We start from the raw sequence: 12,547 nt of genomic DNA, 5'->3' as shown, positions 1-12,547 counted from the left end.
CCTATTTCTAGAAAGATTTGCTAGAAATTGTTTGCTAATATGATTCAGAACAGTTGCCTGCATTTTTGGTCTCTATTTGGGGACATGGCTTTCATGATGAATGCCTATACTTCATAATTTAGCACTACACCACTGTTCATAGACCTTGGAGTAGAATACGTTGGTGATGTATGTCAAAGCTTTGCAAGTGGGATGTCATGACAATGCACTATAGGCTATTGCGGCACACCTCTATCTCCTTGTATTTGTCTGAGAACTCAGGAAAGTTACCTTTTTGTACTACAACTCCTAGAACCTCCCAGACAGTATGGGCAGTGACCCCAGGAGTTTTAGGCCAAACATGTAACTTGATTTTACTATATCTCTGTTTGAAGTAAGTACAGTGCAGTGGCACACAAGATTGGATTAAGGAGCAAAGATATCAATGGCTCAGTGAACAAAGTCCTTATTATATGAGCTCCATCCTTAGATAGGAAAGTTATTAAGAAAGCTATTCTAATCTAGCTACAACTCTAGCATACAAGATCTGATTTCTAACACTCTCTGCCACAATATCCTTCTTCCTAAGATGCATACTTTATACATTCATGTATAAGTCTAATTTTTTAGTCAAAAACATTGACCCCCCCCCCCCAAAACCTGTATCAACTTATCCACAGGTCACTCTAAGTACTGTACTTTATCAAAAAATGAACCATTCCCTTCTCAAAGGCAAAAGCATAGTCCATCCTGGGATCACCTAAAAGAAGCGCTGACCCACCTCTACTATTTCTTCTATGGTGCCAAGAGGAATCAGGCTTTGCAGGATATGAATAAGGTATCTGTGTCTGTTTGTCAGATTTTCTGGTTTAAAATCAGGCAAAGTTATCACATTAAAGTTAAAGGCTATAATCACTGCTAATGTAGGCACCATTTTCTTTGCTTTGCCTTTTCATCCTTTTTGACATGTGTGTTTTCTTAGCTTGTGCCTGTCACCACCCCCACACATCACACAGGCATGATTCACCATAGTTTCTGCTTCATTCATCCAGCCTTTAGGGTGAGCACAGTTATGCCTGCCAGAATTTTGTAAGTTCTTTGACATAATTTTCCTTTGCTTCACCCTTTACATCCATTGCTACATGTCCCTAAGTTTTACTCTCAGCTTATCCACAGGACATATCAAAGAGGCTGTATAGACCAGAGATAAATGCCAGCATCAGGGAGGAGTGGGTGCATGACAACCACACAGCGCACATGCCGATTTTGCCCCCATGCCAGCATGATGCTGTGTGCCCCACTGTATGGCGGGAGGTGTCATGGCACTCCCTTGGCACAGTGTGTACACGTGCTGTGCCAAAGGAGCACCGAAAAGCTGTAGCGCTGGCAGCTATGACATTCTTTCCACAGCTCAAAAAGGAACCCCTTTTTTGCGGCTCCTTTTTGCACCATGGAAAGGCCAGATCAGGGACGCGGCATGCGGTTGCCACAGCTCCAATGTGGCTAAGGAAGGGGCGATGTCCTGCTGCCCCTTAGGGGTTGTCTGTACAGCCCCAAAATTGATAATTTGGGACCCAAAATCTCCCCTGGACTTACATAGGCGGTCAACTTATAGTCGAGTGTATGTGGTATATGTATTTTCATTGTAGTTTGTAATGAAATCACCTTTGATTTACAGTGATCCTATGAATGAGAGATCTTGAACAGCCACAATCATCAGCTGCCTAGCTTAGGTTTTTCAAAGTCAGACCTGTGGCTCTCTTAATTGGGTCAATCCACCTCAGTGCAGTCTCCTTCTTTTCCTACTGCCTTCCAGTATACCAATTATTTTTTCCAGTGACAATAAAATCCATGCACTGTTTTCTTTGCTTGTGAATTTGCATTTTGTAGTATTGATTATATCTTTTTTAACATGTAAAATGCTTTACAGTCTTCAGCTTGCTTATGCTCAGTGAGGGATGCAGCATATTACTGAGTTTCTTCAAATCTATGAATAAGTGCTGCATGATTATTCATGAGAGACGGAAAGACTATTCAAACATGTTCTAATCCCAGGTGGAAAAGAGCTTTCCCCTGATGAGGAGAATCCTGGATGGATGAGAATCTTCACACTTTGGTATTTGCTCTGCATCAAACTGGCTCTGCAGAAATTGGCATGTTCTGCATAGAAGTGTTATCTTCCTCATAGAAAGCACATTTCTGGCATGGAAACCATAATTTTATGCACAGGAAAGACTAAATTAGCAATTGTCTTTAAAAAATGAAGTTTGCTTGCTCTCTCCTAAATTTTCAAAGAAATATTTTGGATGTCAGCCTAAGTGTAAATATTTAGTGCTTGTTTGGATTTGTATAGCTGAAGGATTGGATGAGAATCTTTCCTATACTGTATTCCTTCTTTGGATTCCATTAAATAATGCATCAGTTTAGGTAATTCTGTGACTGAGCATGTGTACTTGCATATGGTGACAGAGGAATGAAAGATTTTAACTAGATTAAATGTTTTTTAACTCAACACTATTGCATAGTGCATTTTAAGTCAATTCATTTTGAACTCTCCACCCCATATATTTATATAAATATTGAACCAAGATACTTTGCTGCCTGAGATGAAAGAAAATGTATCACCTCTTATTATAGGGTCAGCCACATCATTAACAAAGTGAAGAAGTCTTCACAGGCATTAGGTCTGAGGTAGCAAGTTCTTAGTTATTTCTTTTGTTATTCTTACATTTGTACTGCCAGATGTGAAGAGAGTTGCTTGTGGGATTTTCTGCCTGATGTGCCATAACAATTAATATTTTTTTTATTTTTTTATTTATATACCGCTATTCCAAAGATCATAGCGGTGAACAGCAAGTAAGCTAATTAGCAAGTAAGCTAAATTTGCCCTCAACAGTCTGGGTACTCATTTTAGCTCCCTCCCAGGAAGTATGCAAGCCTGAGTCGAGCTTGGGCCCTTTTGCTGGTCTTGAACTCGCAACCTTGTGGTTTCGAGTGAATGGCTGCAGTACAGGCATTTAACCACTGTGCCACCAGTGAAATTAATTAATGGTAAAGGTTAATTAATGAAATTAACCTTTAATTGCATGGTTGCGGATAGCATCATTTAATGCTCTGCCTCAAGCAGCAAAATCTCTGCCTCCTCCATTCCACATATGGAACTTGACTGGACTGCTATCTTATTTCTATACTGACAATGAGGTAATGCCTCCCAGTACATATCTGAGGGCCAGTCTGGGAAATCAGGCCAAGTTATGTGGCACAACAGCTCCTTACTGGGCAGAGAGTTGCTATTGCTGCCCACTAAGTATTTGCCATCTGAAGCAGAAGATTCATTCTGTCTAATACCAGGAACAATCCTGACCACAGATATGATTGTTGCTACAATATTTTGTAGTGCTCAAGTGTGTTGAACTTGCTGTGATGTGACTGTACATTGTGCATGAGACACAATTATCACTCAAAAAGTGCACAGAAGAGGCTGGTGTCATTTTTTCCCCTATGGTGTATTCAGCGATTTTGCATGCACTGAATCACCACCTGTCACTTGGGAAAAGACATAGTGATCACACATAATACCAGTATTTCCTTATGGTCCATGGCTTGGAGAAAAGTTACTTTTTTTTAGATTCCATCTCCCAAAAGCCTTAGCTGTCTCCTATTTTGTCACAATGACAAGTTGTCCCCTTTTATCACAGAGAACATCACCAGGACAGGTCCCTGATCAAAAAAGCAGGTAGTGACGTGATGCACTGACTAGGCTTTCCATATCCCGCCTGGGGGCGGGACTTTCCTGGTTTGGGGCGGGTCTGCACGGTCCCACCCCAGTTTGGCCCCGCCCCCGGGATTGCCCCCGCCCCCCAGGCGAGATATGGCAAGCTAAGGGAGGCTTTCCCTGGCAGCTTGGGCCAAGGCCTGCAGGGAAAGCCTCCCTGAAAGGGAGGAGTTCCTCCCTGCCTGGGCTCCACCCCCACCGAAGGCGGGGCCCAGGCCCAGAGGGAAAGCCTCCCTGAAGGGGAGGAGTCCCTCCCCGCCTGGGCTCCGCCCCCGCCGAGGGCAGGGCCCAGGCCCAGAGAGAAAGCCTCCCTGAAGGGGAGGAGTCCCTCCCCGCTTGGGCTCCGCCCCCACCGAGGGCGGGACCCAGGCCCAGAGGGAAAGCTTCCCTGAAGGGGAGGAGTCCCTCCCCACGTGGGCTCCGCCCCCGCCGAGGGCGGGGCCCAGGCCCAGAAGGAAAGCCTGGGAGGCTCCTATTCAAATGCAGGACACAAAAAAATGTGTCCTACATTTGAAAAGTTTGTCCTACATTTGTCCCGGTTTCGAGGTCCTGATGAATGGCAACCCTAACTATGACAGACATTCGATTCTGGGAATTGTAATCCCAAAAAAGTAACTTCTCCAACCTCTGGACAGAAAGAATCAAGCCTGCTTTATAGCCCAGTTCCTTTCCTTGCATCCTTTTGCCTGAGATGACAGGAGAGGAGTATGGGGTGGATTTTTGTTTCAACAGGATTTCTAACACAATGGTGTCAGGGTAAGGCAGGGACTTTTGAATTTGAACAGGGGAGTTCATGCGTGACGGCATATTCTGACAGAAACAACCCTAGACCACTGGACTGGAATTCCATATAACAAAGTTATCATCTCTTGATCTGTTTATCTAGAAATCAGCTTTCATGTTTCCTGCTAATGTGCTGGACATAGCAAAGATGCAGGCTCTTCACTAAATGCTGACACTTAGACCCCAAGGAATACCCAAGAAAAATCGGTGCTCCATTACTTTAAAAATCTTGTTTGGCTTCTGTCTTAATATTTTGAATTTGGGTTTTATTTTAACACAGCTATTGTGGTCAGTATAACAGAGCCAATGTGGTGTTAAGGTGTTGGACTTGCAATTTGGGAGAACCAAGTTCAAGTTCCCACTGGTCAATGGAACCCCATGGATGACTTTGGCCCAGCTACTCTCTCTCACATCCTAACCTACTTCACAAGAATGTCTTTGTGAACATAAAGCAAGGAAGAAGAGAGCCATATAAGCTGCTATGAGCAAACTGGAGGAGAGGAAAGCTGTAATTGATATTGATAAATGTTAAAAGGCCAGATGTTATCTTGTCCATGATTTCTGCTTAACAGCTTAAATTCCACACAACTACAAAATGAGCTGGAGGATCTTCCAACATGAAAATGTGTTATATGCATTTTGGGGGGATATGAGGAGGTGAATTGTATAGAGAATCTCTTCTCTCTTACTGGCCTCAAGGAGACCATCTATTCCTCTTTGCTCTTGTTACTGTCCCTTACTAGTAGAATCACAGACATCATAGTGTTTATTTATCTGGCATTTAACCACTGCATCACATTGCACCAGGTCATTGCACCAGGGATTCTTAGCCTAAGCACCTTATAATCAGCAACTGAAACCTTCATCCACATTAGCTCAGTTACAAGTTTTTATTTAAAATGCAAACCAGAAACAGAAAAACAGTTGGCCCTCTGTTTTTGGTCCTCCCCCCCCCATAGGCTTGAATGGAGAGAGTCCCCGTGCGCGCAGCAAGGGTGTGCACGCCATTGCAAATAGTGGAGGTCGTCCATCCACATATTTTTATTAGGAAGGGTGACTGTACAAGTTTTGAGAGTATAAAGAACTATTCTTTTTTAAAATCAATATTGGGGAAATGAGATTAGTATAAGGTAAGGCACAACAACATGGCAAATTAATGGGAGATGTGGTAGAAAACCACCTCAAGTATTCAAAATGATAAAAACTGTGCTTTATTTTTAGAGATATTTCTCCAGTTCAATGTAACTTTGTTACAAAAAGCCTGAAACCTTAGCCTCTTGAGTCACTACCATGGGTACAGAGAGCTCAGGTTTAATTCAGTGAACATGGCCTCTTATCAAGATATCTGTCTTGCTCCTCAAAGTTTTATAACTGAGTTTATATAACTATCCATTGTAAGTTATTTTAACCATGGACGCACATTCCTGAAGAACTTTGTAAGGTTTACAGACTTCTAAAGCTCCTTAAAATCTCACCACTCCAATAAAAGATATATACATACACACAGTGTTTCATAAAGTTTTCTTAGGCAAGGAATACTCAGAGGTGCTTTTCCCAGTTCCTTCCTCTGAAATATAGCCTACAGCACCTGGAATTCATTAGCAGTCTCCCATCCAAGTACTAACCAGAGCTGACTCTGTTTAGCTTCCAAGGTCAGAATGGATCTGGTACCTTTAGAGTATTTAGGCTTTAGCAGGGAGGGGAGGAGAACAAGTCTGGAACAATAGCAACAACAACAAAGGCCAGTGAGAGCATGGTTGCTTCTGCAAGGACAATTTGTCCAGCAAAATGAGAAGACAAAAAGAATACCAGAGGGATACATTTGATGTGGGGGTGATTACTAGCAACCAGGCTGTATTTTTGGGAGCAGGCTTCTGGTATTCCACAAGAGGGTGCCATATTCTCATGTTAGTATGGATTGCTAGTATGGATTATTCAGAGTCTTACAAAGAATCTAAGACATTTATCAGACGGGGTCTCTGCAGCTCAGATCCGGGGCTTCTGCGGATTGGGCGATTGGCATTCACGTGATAACGAGAATGTATTTTCATACCTGGTCACTGTTCCGATGCCCTTCTGAACTGATGGGGAATCGAATAGAAGGAAGTCACGTGATGCGGATTCAGGCAAAGCGGAGTGAGTGCAAATTGTATTTCCACACCGGTGCATACCATGGGGATTCAACAATTCGAATTGGGACCCTTGCACCTGCTCAGTGGGACCCTGAAGGCATCCTGAACCTTTGCACTTCTGGGGTGAAGAAGGGAATCTGGCTCCACTTTCAGGCGAATGCTAGCCTCACGTGAATGACAACTGCACCTTTCTTCCTCCCTTCTAGTTTCCCATCCCTGGGAGCCAAATTCAAAGGGTCCTCCGTGTCAGAGCCCTGATCCATTTCAGCCACATCGACATCTATCCCAGTGGTCCCCAAACTGTGCCCTTTAAAGAATACTGGACTTCAGCTCCCAGAAGCCTCAGCCATGTTGGCCAATAGCCTGGGATTCTGGGAGCTGAAGTCCAAAAGCCCTTAAGGAGCTATATATATATCTACATCCATCCTCCTGTCATTCAGTTGCCTTCTCTTAGGTTGCATCCATACTGGGGAGATAATCCAGTTTAACTCCAGTTTAACTGTCCTGGCTCAGTGCTATGGAATTCTGGGAACTGTAGTGTCCAGAGACATTGAGCCTTCTCTGCCAGAGAGCCCTGGTGCCTCAGCAAACTAATAACCTAAATTATTATTATTATTATTATTATTATTATTATTAAAATAAAGTTTTGCTATTATGGGAGTTGGAGTTTGTTGTGGGGTCCTTGGCTCAGGGCTATGGAATTCTGGGAGTTCCATCTCTCCCTCCATCCTCATGTTTCATGTCCTTCACATCTATTTCAAAAACATTAGTATACATCCTTAGGATAGATGTACATGTGGATGAAATGGATGGGGCTCTGACACAGAGGATCCCTTTGAATTTGGCTGCCAGGGATATGTGTGTGTGAGAGAGAGAGAGAGAGAGAGAGAGAGAGAGGCAGGGAGGGAGAAAGCACGCTGGCCAGGCTGCTCCGCAAGAAGTTGCAGCGAGGAAGGAAAGGGAAGCAGAGACAGAGCTCCAATGGAGCCCCGGTTGCCCTGAAAGCAAAAAGGGCCACCGGAAGTACATGGGGCAAATTGAAGCAGGGCGTCATGAGAGATTTGCAACACAGGGGTCTTGCGATGGTGTTCAGGAGCACAATCAAATTGGGATTCCACACCAGACCAATTCGCAGTGAGATCGAACAGAGCCCCAATGCGAATCGCGTCAATCTACTTATTTAGCGTACTCGCCAAAACGCGCCAAAATGAGGAGCCAGTAAGGATTCAGTTCGGAAGTCCCACGGAAGGGGCTCACATTTAAAACTACCAGGTATGAAAATACATTCTCGTTATCACATGAATGCCAATAGCCCGATCCGCAGAAGCCCCGGATGTGAGCTGCAAAGACCCCATCTGATAAACGCCTAAGAATCAATAAAGTACTATCTGTTACATATTGGAGCGGGCATGTGCCAAGTAGTGTTACTTGAAACATATAAGATTATGTTCACCTTCAGGCCTTGAGTCTTCCCTACAGTGGAATTTACTCCCATGACAAGAGAGAAAGAATATGTAACTCTACCATGTAGTGTCTTTTAAATATTTGCTTAATCACATAATAAACAACATCCTGTTAGTGACATACACAAGTATAAATTGCAGTAAAAACAATGCAACATTTCTATCCAGCTGACATTGGCACAAGTGGAACTGTACATATGCTGTGCAGTGGTACTATTCATTGGTGCATGTGGTGCTGTATAGCAAATACAGTAGATTTAGGATGTATCCACACTGCAGAATTAAAGCAGTTTGATTCCAAGTTAACTGCCATGACTGTCCTACAAAATCCTGGGATTTGTAGTTTAGTGAAGTATTCAGCCTGGTCTGCTAGAGAGCTCTGGTGCCTCAGCAAAGTATCTGCACCTTACAGGATTCTGTAAAATAGAGTCATGGCAGTTAAAGTTGTGTTAAACTGTTTTAATTCTGCAATGTGGAATCAAAAGCTTATGCTACCAACTTCTTTCTGTCAGTTAGTCTCAAAGGTGCTACACATGGTGCTGTGTTAAAGTACACAGAGTAGCATGGAAATGTGCATTTATTTTATGCACTGTCTCTGCACCCTATGCATTGGAATTTTTACACTGGATTGTCAGTTATACACATTTGCCATTGATCAGCATAGGTTGCACTATGTTGGTATTTACTATAGGGGTTGCATAATCTAAGCATAATATGACTTCAGCAGTGCATATTTATATTACACTCAATTGACATAAGATCACAGTCAACCAATGTGCAGTTATTCATGCAGTGAGTGGATCATAGCTCAGTTCACATTAACTAAAATTTTTGCAGTGACCACCATACCTGTAATCATTTTTAATCTACTGGGGTCTGGTTCTAGCACCCTCCATGGATTCTAACAAGTCCCATGGATTACCATGGATACCAAATCTGTGGATTATCAAGTCCCTATGTATACAATGGGATAATAATATGGGTCCCTTATATAACATGGCAAAATCAAGGTTTGCTTTTTACTTATTTACTTATTTATTTATTTTTATTTAATTATTTATTTATTGAATATTTTCAAGCTGTGGATGGTTGAATCTGTGGATACAGAGGGCCAGCTGTAGCACTAAATAACTTTTCTGATTATTTTTAAAGATGATGAGAATGAAATAGCATAATACTGGGACCATACTGAAGCGAAGAACACCACCATCCCCTGAAGGCCTACCTCAGTGCTTGGAGGAAGGGGGTAGCTCTTTTCTTCAGATACTGATAGGAGATAAGGTATAGGAAACCCATCAGTCACCAGGCTGTGGGGAAAGGGGACAGGGCCTTTCAAAGTGCTTGGGCAGGCAACTTCAATAGGTTACATTCACCCCATGAATCAGAGATTACACATCTCTGATTGTTAATGTTATGCCCCATTAATGTAATACATTATTTTTTACAGTGGTGAAAATATTTTTTTTTAAAATTAGCACTACAGGGATATAATACTAAACCCCATAATCTTATAATGTTATTCTAAATGCAAAGTTGCTGTGGCATTATACAGGTATATGGTAACTTCCATCAGCTTCAGTTAGTATGGCCATTGGTCATCATGGATGGGGATGAGGGGAACTGCAGTCAAACATAGCTGAGGGCTGCAGGTTGAAAAAATCAGAATGAGATAATAAACCTCACAGAGTAACATTAAGTTATTGAATAACCTCACTGAATAACATCTCAAAAAACACTACAAAATATACATATTGTAACAATGGAGATTATCACACAGGACAAAGGATGGGACCAAAGCAGATTGCTCCTGTCCTTATCATGCAAAGATTATCAGACGATGACGTGCTTATCCTGTCATTATCCTGCAGTGAAATGGAAGTGGCCTGTCACTTTTCAGTAATGGAAGTTTCTGTTAATGAAAACTGACAGTACAATTCGACTTCATTTACAGGATAATGATGGGATAAGCACAACGTATGTGATAATCTTTCCTGCGATCGCGTGATAAAAACAGCATAAGGATGGGAGTGATCCACTTCGCTCCCGTCCATATCCTCCATGTGATAATCTCCAATGTTTGCAACAAAAACAATTCACAGAACATAGAGGGCAACTCTTATCAGTCAAACTGAAACAGAGGAATCAGCAGAACCAAGGCACAAAAATATAAATAATCCACAGGTCCAGTCCATAGAAAAATTGACCATATGCAAAGACAGTGTAATTCTATGTGCCCCATGGGAAAGTGCATCTCTGTTTGTCAGAGAATATCCTCCCCATCACTGCTGCCCAACCACATGGCAAACTGCTTTTGAAACTAATATTTCTTTCAGCTGCCATAGCTCCACCATGTGGAATCCAGGCATTTTTAGTTTGAGGAGATATTTCAAATTATCTGCCAGAATCCCAGGATTCCATAGGATGCAGCTATGTTAGTAAAAAATGGTTTCAAATTACTGTACCTGCGCAGTGTGTGAAAGAGATGTTCTAAAACCCACATCGAATATAGAATAGGAGTGGAGTGGTCATCCATTTTTTTAAATGGATTTAAAATCCCACAGAGCTTGTCCTTAACCACTCCAATAACACCAAAATAATGTGCTAGTAAATCAGAAATAAAGCAAAAGCTTTGGACTGTCAGCATATTCAGCCCCTGGCATTTGTAACAAAAAGTAGCTCAGGCAAAAATGGCAACAGGCAAGTGGGAAAGATTTGATGCCTTACTTTTTGCCTTGGGAAAGTTATTCTTCTGGACAACAAGTGCCAGAATCCCCACAGAGATCATGGCCAATAATCAAAATAAATCAATAACTTTCCCAACTATGCCTGAGCCCCCCTGGGCTAGAAAGATAAACAAATGGCTTGATCAGATCTAAGTCAATTTAATCTTATTAGCACCTACAAGATGTCTGATGTGCTTCCATGAGGGGATCCCAAGAGAACCACATAGTGTAACAGGAAAAATGATGCCTTTACACAGTGAATGCTCAGTACTATAAGCTATCTGCTTCTTATATCTTCTGCTAAGGTGGAAATACTGTGCTAAAAATCTGCTACTAAAGTGGAAATAAACCATTCATGAAGATGCTGATTTTCCTTGGAGAGTATTAAAGCTAGAAATGAATATGCATTCTAGATACATTATATATTTATATTGATAAATACATCTATGCATGAACACAGAGAGAGAGACAGGTTCAGCTTGCATTTGGATCCTGCCACCTTTCAAGAGAGCATACAAGAAAAAAATGTCCATACTAATGCAGTAGGGAGTTGATCACAAAATGTTCTTCCTACTCAGCTTTTTCCAGTTGGGCACTGTCCAGATGTGGCACCACTTTGCCACTGGCTGATGATAGGAGTTGTAGTCTAGCACATAGGGGAAGGTGCCAGTTTGGGGAGAGTGTCATAGTCACTGGGAGGGAATCATCACAGAGGCCTGAGTTATGGTCTTCTCCTTTTTCCTCCTCAGGTTCTGGGAAGATGTTTTTTGTTTTTTTTTCCCCTGAAAATAAGTTTTCAGATGGCACAAATCTGCTACCTCCATGTGCCACCTCCTAGTTTTGCTTCTGGGAGAGGAAGGGATGTGGTAATGAGCTGCCCTTTGGGTTCTCTCTGTTTTCCTGGCACTGAAACACATTAAGGAGACACCTTGTTGTGAACCTTAGGTTTAAAGTAACTTCCAGTTTTTTCACCAGAATGTTTGTTCCCAGAAACTGGCTGACTCCCCTCCTGGGAGGACATCCGTAAGGATGGTTCCTGTTTGCCTGCCCTCCCAGCCACTTGCTTTCCTGCGTCTGATATGATTGTTTCTCTGGGCACAGTGCAAAATATGCCAGCAAAGGAACGGAAGCCTCTCATGCTTCAGCAATTTATTAGAAAGAAAAGGTTCTCGAACTTGGAGGCAGTTGGGCCTGTACTTCTCTTTTCCTGATATGGGATCCCAGCCATTCATAGACCATTAATATCTCAGTACAACTCACCAGACATTCTCTGCATCAGGGAAAGAGGCTTTCTTCATGGGAATATTTCTGGCTTGTGGGTCAAAAGGGGTGTAAGCAAGACTGCCCTTGATTGCTGGAGCAGGAGCCTCATGTTGCCCATACTTGGAGAAGTTGGTTGCAGTGACAACAGCCGTCTTGACTGGAAAAGTGAAGGAATTTTATATATTAAATTTCAAAAGTGTACTGTGTGACTAGCTGGGCATGCATACATAAACATGGGCCAGATATGCGTAACTTCTCTGTCATGTATTGTGACAGACACAGACTCATAAGGGGCCTAATTAACAGTGAATAAGATAATAGTGAAAATAATTCTAAGAACCATGCCATAGTGCAGTCTTTCCCTATCTGCTGTCTTCCAGCTGGGTTGGACTATGATTCCCAACACCAGAACCATTGGGAGCAATGGCA

The sequence above is a fragment of the Sceloporus undulatus genome, chromosome 3, assembly GCF_019175285.1.
Source record: "Sceloporus undulatus isolate JIND9_A2432 ecotype Alabama chromosome 3, SceUnd_v1.1, whole genome shotgun sequence".
Taxonomy (NCBI): Eukaryota; Metazoa; Chordata; class Lepidosauria; order Squamata; family Phrynosomatidae; genus Sceloporus; species Sceloporus undulatus.
Note: the sequence above shows the minus strand (reverse complement) of the source record.